The following is a 6,910-nucleotide window of genomic DNA, read 5'->3' on the forward strand; positions in this document are numbered from 1 at the left end:
AGTGCCAAATTTCATGTGTCACCAATTCTTTGAAGGAGCTGGAAGGAAAGTGGGGCATTAAGTAAGACCTCCAATGTGGGCCACAGAGAAAAGTATTGCAGGTGTGATGGTGTGAAGAAAAGCACTGGGGCACATGGGTAGAGCTGTCAGCTGGTAGATAAGAGCTGATCATGAGGAAAGATAAGCTGGCAAAGCTTGGATCTGGTAGGTGATGTCCCTTGAAGGCTCTTTAACGTAAGAGCAATGAAATGAAATCAGTTTTAAAATAAGGCTCCCGTTAGCACATGTATATTAGCACTAAGTTAGTTATCTGCTTTAGTGCTCCAAAAGTGATACAGAAGAAATGTGCATATGGAGTTTCATCCTTTTGCTATAGCTGGAAACTTTCTAAGATAGTTCCCTTGGCATGGACATAGATACTCTCAATCTCTGTTTTGCCCATGCTGTACTTGTGATCTTTAACTTTTCAGTCACCTCAACACTTCCTGGTTGTCAGTCCGGAATTCCAGAAAGCACTGACTGTCCAGACACAACCTTTCACTGGGTACCACACTGGTGCATTTTTCTACTTACCACTTTACTACTCTACATGACATGTTTATTGTGAGAAAACTTACATGCTGGTGTCATAATATAAAAGTGAAAACTTAGGTTTTTACAGAAATGTAAACAGTTTTCCTCCAAGATAAGAAACAGTAGGAATCCTTTCTCTTCAACTAGGAAACTTCCCAAAGAAAGAAAATTAACAAAATATTTATTTAATTAGAATGGAATTATAATTTTATATCCTCTACTCAGCACATTGTACATAAGTTATTAAATGCACATTTGTCTATTCTCCAAGTTTTGTAGTTAGCCTTTTTCTAGAAACTGAACTCTCTCTATGGAAACGCTTTCTATTCATAGCTTGAATCTAGCTGGGTGTATGACAGACTGTATGGAGCAATTTCTGTACCACTGGGAACCACCCGTCCTTCAAACTATGGAGCATCATCTATGGTTCTTCTGTCCAGGATGGCTCTGAAGCTGCTTCTCACTACTCATGCTGCCACACTCACCACCTGCTTTGTTCTCCTATCATTTTCTATTGTATTTTTTATCAGATGTTTCCAGATGGCAATATTGGGTGGGGCCAGGAAGAGAAATGTTTTGATGTAATTTTTCAAAACTCTGCCCCCTACATGACAGCCACCTCCCCTCAACCAGCATGTCCTTTGATAACCCCGTAACTCCCCAGTTGTGGGTCTCATCCAGATTCAGTCCATGCTTCATTTAGCCTCTGTAGAGTCAGATAGTCACCAGCTGCACAGAATATGAACATCCCCAAGAGGCCACAATTTGCTTTATCAGGTCTGATCATTGCAGCAAGGATTTTTTTTGAAACAAACAAGAAAACCTTGAGAGAAAATCAGTAAACGATGTTCAGTAATAGAGGAGACACTAAGTAAATAGATGGGCTAGTAAAGATGTCTTTACTTACCCTCTGACCAAGTACAATCCTTAGTGTTTCCTCTGAGAGTGATAAGGTTAGCTCGTGTCTTGTGTGTGTTTTTTTTTTTTTAGGTCACTTTTTAAAAATTTTATTATTATTATACTTTAAGTTTTAGGGTACATGTGCACAATGTGCAGGTTAGATACATATGTATACATGTGCCATGCTGGTGCGCTGCACCCATTAGCTCGTCATTTAGCATTAGATATATCGCCTAAAGCTATCCCTCCCCCCTCCCCCCACCCCACAACAGTCCCATGTGTGATGTTCCCTTTCCTGTGTCCATGTGTTCTCATTGTTCAGTTCCCACTTATGAGTGAGAATATGCAGTGTTTGGTTTTTTGTTCTTGCGATAGTTTACTGAGAATGATGATTTCCAATTTCATCCATGTCCCTACAAAGGACATGAACTCATTATTTTTTATGGTGTCTTGTGTTAAAAATGAATGGCTTAACTTCAACTAGGAAACTTTCCTCAAGGGTGAAGAAAGTAACAGAGATATTAAATATCCCATTAGTGGAATTGTAATTTTGTATCCTCCACACACACCTTGTATTTGTTAAATCAATGCAGATTTATTATCGATTGCAGTTTGATATCAATTGTTATCAATTGATATCAATTTGTTATCAAATGCAGATTTATCTTTTCTCCAATTTCAGTAGCTAGACTTTTTTCTGAAATCTGAACGCTGTCAATGGAAATGCTTTTTATTCACAGACAGCTCGAATTTAGCTGGATGTGTGACAGATTGTATGAAGCAACTATTGTGCCGCTGTTAGCCCTCCCTCCTCCTGGGGCTGTGAATCATGACCTATGGTGGTACAACTTCTTAATTACACACAAATTATGAGTAATTACTAGTAAGAATAATTCTAATGATACGTACAATGAAAATAAAAAAGGTTAAGTCATTTTGAAAAGGATAAAGAAGTAAATAAGAATGCACTGCAAATACATTAGATTTAATCTTTCATATCTAACTTTTTTTTTAGGAAATCATTCTCTTTCACCAAGTATACAATGCTAACTGCATAAAAATCATGTACATATAAAAAGTAGTTTCCCATTTTTCAGGGAAAAAATAATCCAAGTATAAATTCTAGAGTAGTCAAGTTTCTTATTTTAATTATATTTAAAGTCTTGGTCATCTCATTTATTAGCTCTCTAATTTACATGTGTAAATCAAAGAAACGTTTTTAGACAACCATTAAAATTCATAAATGTAAGGTGCCATTATTGAGAAAATATATTCCTCCATGAGTGGATGTGTCCCATCTCCTACCAACTAATGACACAGGAATATACAATCATTGAATTTTTTTAGTAAGTAATACACTGCTACAAAAACTAATTCTCTTCTCCATGTCCATGTTGATTTTGTATATACATGTGAGTTGGTTAGCATGCATCTGTCTTATCTCTAACATTCAACAGCAAGATGAGCTAGGCTTGGGCTTTTGGTGAAGGTTGACTATGCCTGTGTTCATCAAGTGATCTGACGTATCCTCAGTTGCAAGAATTGTTTGAAATCCTTCCTTAAAGGCTGCTGCCACATTTTTGGCATATTTTGCACTTGTTAGAAAGTAAGGATAGTCACTGTTCTCCCTGCATAAGCTTTACTTCTTCTCTAAACACCTGCCATTCGCTTATGCCTGTCTTAGAATCTAGAATCACAAAAGGAAAGCTCTCGTGTTCTTTCCAATGACTTAAGTTCTGCAAGCTTTGTGAATCGTTGATACTAAAAACAAGCAGACAACTGTCAGAACCTCTGTAAAATGGCATCCTCAGGCTTCGGAATCTCTCCTGACCTGCCGTATCACGAATCTGTATGGTAACAAAATGTCCATCCCTTTCAAATCTTATTTAAAAATTCCACATCTATTGCATGGAACATCTGAGTATCAAACTTATTAGTTACATATCTGTTCATAAGCGAACTCCTCCCAACTCTGCCATCTCCAAAAAAAATTACTTTAAAAAGTGATGAATTTCCTGCCACTGTTCATCTCAAGAGCTTCAAGAACCCTGGAAAATAAAAAGGCACCATAACATTCCTTTTAACCTACGTTTTCTTCTATGAGTGTATGAATATCAGCTTTTTTTTTTTTTTTTGTAACGGAGTCTCATTCTGTCATCCAGGCTGGAGTGCAGTGGTGTCATCTCGGCTCATTGCAAGATCCGCCTCCCGTGTTCACGTCATTCTCCTGCCTCAGCCTCCCAAGTAGCTGGAACAACAGGCACCCGCCACCAAGCCTAGCTATTTTTTTTGTATTTTTAGTAGAGACGGGGTTTCACCATGACAGCCAGGATGGTCTCTATCTCCTGACCTCGTGATTCGCCCACCTTGGACTCCCAAAGTGCTGGGATTACAGGAGTGAGCCACAGCGCCTGGTAGAATATCAGCTTTAACTGAAATAACACACATAGATCTCTGGGATAACTAAAAGTAAGACCTGTTTACTGAGCATGTAGCCATGTGTGGGCTACTATACTACCATGATTCTCTAAAACAACTGAAAAGGGCTCACTCTTCGCATTTATCAGGTCACAGTTGACCGTGAAGCTGGCACTTTAGCTGAAATGTGACATCAAAGCTCTGGTTATGAACAGTGAATTTATGATAAAAACTTCTCTGCTCATAGTAAGCTTCACTACTGTTGGTTAGAGATGCTTAAGAGACCAAGATTGCATGTTTCTGATACAGCAAGATTTATACTTTAGGGAGTATGTTTATGACAAATGTAACTGAAGTTAGTGTTGAGAGAGCAGGAAACTTTATAGTTATATCTGAGCCAAAAAGAAGAGCCAGGTTTAAGCTGTGCATGTTGGTTCATGCCTGTAATCCTAGCACTTTGGGAGGTGAAGATGGGTGGATCATGAAGTCAGGAGTTTGAGACCAACATGAAAAACATGCTGAAACACCATTTCTACTAAAAATACAAAAATTAGCCAGGGGTGGTGATGTGCCCCTGTAAACCCAGCTACTCAGGAGGCTGAGGCAGGAGAATCCCTTGAATCTGAGAGGAGGAGGTTGCAGTGAGCCAAGACTGCACCCATTCACTCCAGCTTGGATGACAGAGCAAGACTCCATCTCAAACAAACAAACCAGCAAACAAAGTAGGTTTCAATTTTCACATACTCCCATATTTCTTGGAAACGTTGTTTGTTCCTTTTTATTCCTTTTTTTTTTTTCTTACCTTTTCTTCATGCTTTATTTCGTTAAGTTGATATTCAATCTTTGATATCCTTTCTTCCAGTTGATTGATTTGGCTATTGATAATTATGTATGCTTCACACCGTCTTTGTGCTGTGTTTTTCAGCTCCATCATGTTATTTGTGTTTTTCTCTCAACTGGCTATTCCAGTTAGCAATTTCTCTAACCTTTATTTGAGGTTCTTAGCTTCTTGGCATTGGGTTAGAACATTCTCGTTTACTTGGAAGAGTTTATTACTCACTTTCTGAAGCCTACTTCTGACAATTCCTCAAACTCATTCTCTATTCAATTTTGTTTTCTTGCTGATGAGGAGTTACGATCCTTTGGAGGAGAAGAGGCTTTCTTGGTTTTGGAATTTTCAGCCATTTTGTGCTGTTTTTTTACATCTTTGTGCATTTATGTACCTTGGTTCTTTGATGTTGTTGACCTTTGTATATATATATTTTTTTGTAGAAATCCTTTTAGTAGATGTTGATACTATGCCTTTCTGTTATTAGTTTTCCTTCTAACAGTCAGGATCCTCTGCTGCAGGTGTACTGGACTTTGCTGGAGGTCCACTTATGACCGTTTTTGCCTGTATGTCACTATCAGAGGATGCAGAAAAGCAAAGATTGTTACCTGTTCCTTCCTCTGAAAGCTTCATCCCACCGGGGTACCAGCCGGGTGTCAGCCAGAAGACTCCCGTATGAGGTGTCTTTTGATCCCTGCAGGGAGGAGTCTCCTAGTCAAGAGTAATTGGTTTCATGGACCCACTTGAGGAGGCAGTCTGTTTGAGATCTGCAGCTCTCTTCACAGCCAGCAGGCAGGAAGGTTTAAGTCTACTGAAGCTGTGCTTACAGCCACCCTTTCCCCCAAGTGCTCTGTTTCAGGGAGATGGGAGTTTTATCTATAAGCCCCTAACTGAGGTTGCTGCCATTCTCTCAGAGGTGCCCTGACCAGAGAGGAGGAATCTTAGGAGGCAATCTGGCTACAGCAGCTTTGATGAGATGCAGTGAGTTCCCAGTGGCTTTGTTTACACTCTGAAGGGAAAACCACCTACTCAAGCCTCAGTAATGTTGGACGTCCCTTTCCCCACCAATCTCAGGCATCCCAGGTTGATGTCAGACTACTGTGCTGGCAGCAAGAATTTCAAGGCAGTGGATTTTAGCTTGCTGGGCTCCATGGGGATGGCATCCACTGTGTTAGACCTCTTGGCTCCCGGGCTTCACCTCCCTTTCAAGGGAGTTCTGTCTTTCTGGCCTTTCAGGTATCACTGGGGTATGAAAAAAAATAACTTTTCAAGCTAGCTCTGTGTCTGCCTAAACCAGTTTTATACACTTTGCATGAAAATTTATGTTTAGCACTTTCAATTACATGTCATAATATTACTTTTAGCAATTTTTAACTTTAATGTAAAACCTGTTTTTTTTTGTTTGTTTTTCATGTAACTGGCAGTAACACTAAACCTTTTCCATGTGTACAAATCAATGATATATTTGTACATTCACATATTTAACTATTAGCATTTCTGGGAAGCTGGACTTGCTATAAAAGTATTTTGTGAAAGGTCTGTTTTGTTCTAGATGTCCCGAGAAAATACACAGAGACCCAGAATCCTCTTTCTGAAAGAGGACAGTTACTCTGAGAAAGCACTGTGTGTCCCCAAGATTTCCTCTAGCTTAGTCACATTGGTCCTTCGAGGAAATGGACAGCAGGCCAGACTTTCTCTGGTACCAGGAGAAAGCTAGGAAAAGGGAGATCTTACCAGATGGCTGAATTAGTGCTGTCTGTAGGATGTTCCAGTTGAAATTGGCAAAGGGACTCCCAGACTGGAGCCACATGAGGAAGAGAGAGAGAGAGAAAGAGAGAGACAGAGAGAAAGGGAGAGAAACAGGAGAGAGAGAGAGAGAGAGAGAAGAGGCAAGAGGGAGTCAGTGTTAGGAAGTGAAATACCTATTGCTTGTGGTCAGAAGTGGATCCCTTAGACTTGAGGGATTTAGAGCCCTGGCCTGAGCCTTGCAGTTTCCTTCAGGTCAGTTGTCCTTCTCAAACAAATCTCTTTAAGAGTAAAATGAGAGAAAGATGGGGCAGGTGGCCAGAGGCTCTCAGGATCCAGGTGTTAACTTAGGATAAGCTGCCATTGCCCACAGCTTCCTGGGATGCAAGGAAGCCTCTGCCCCCAACACCAGTCCCAGATTTCAGCACCCAATGTAAGAATTAA

The 6,910-nt window shown here is 40.0% G+C and overlaps 1 pseudogene; it reads right to left on the minus strand.

The window, feature by feature from the left end:
- Positions 1-2,923: 2,923 nt before the first annotated feature.
- LOC129053256 (ras-related protein Rab-9A-like) lies at positions 2,924-5,353 on the minus strand (annotated as a pseudogene).
- Between the last annotated feature and the right edge of the window lie 1,557 nt (positions 5,354-6,910).

This window comes from Pongo abelii, chromosome Y, assembly GCF_028885655.2.
Source record: "Pongo abelii isolate AG06213 chromosome Y, NHGRI_mPonAbe1-v2.0_pri, whole genome shotgun sequence".
Taxonomy (NCBI): Eukaryota; Metazoa; Chordata; class Mammalia; order Primates; family Hominidae; genus Pongo; species Pongo abelii.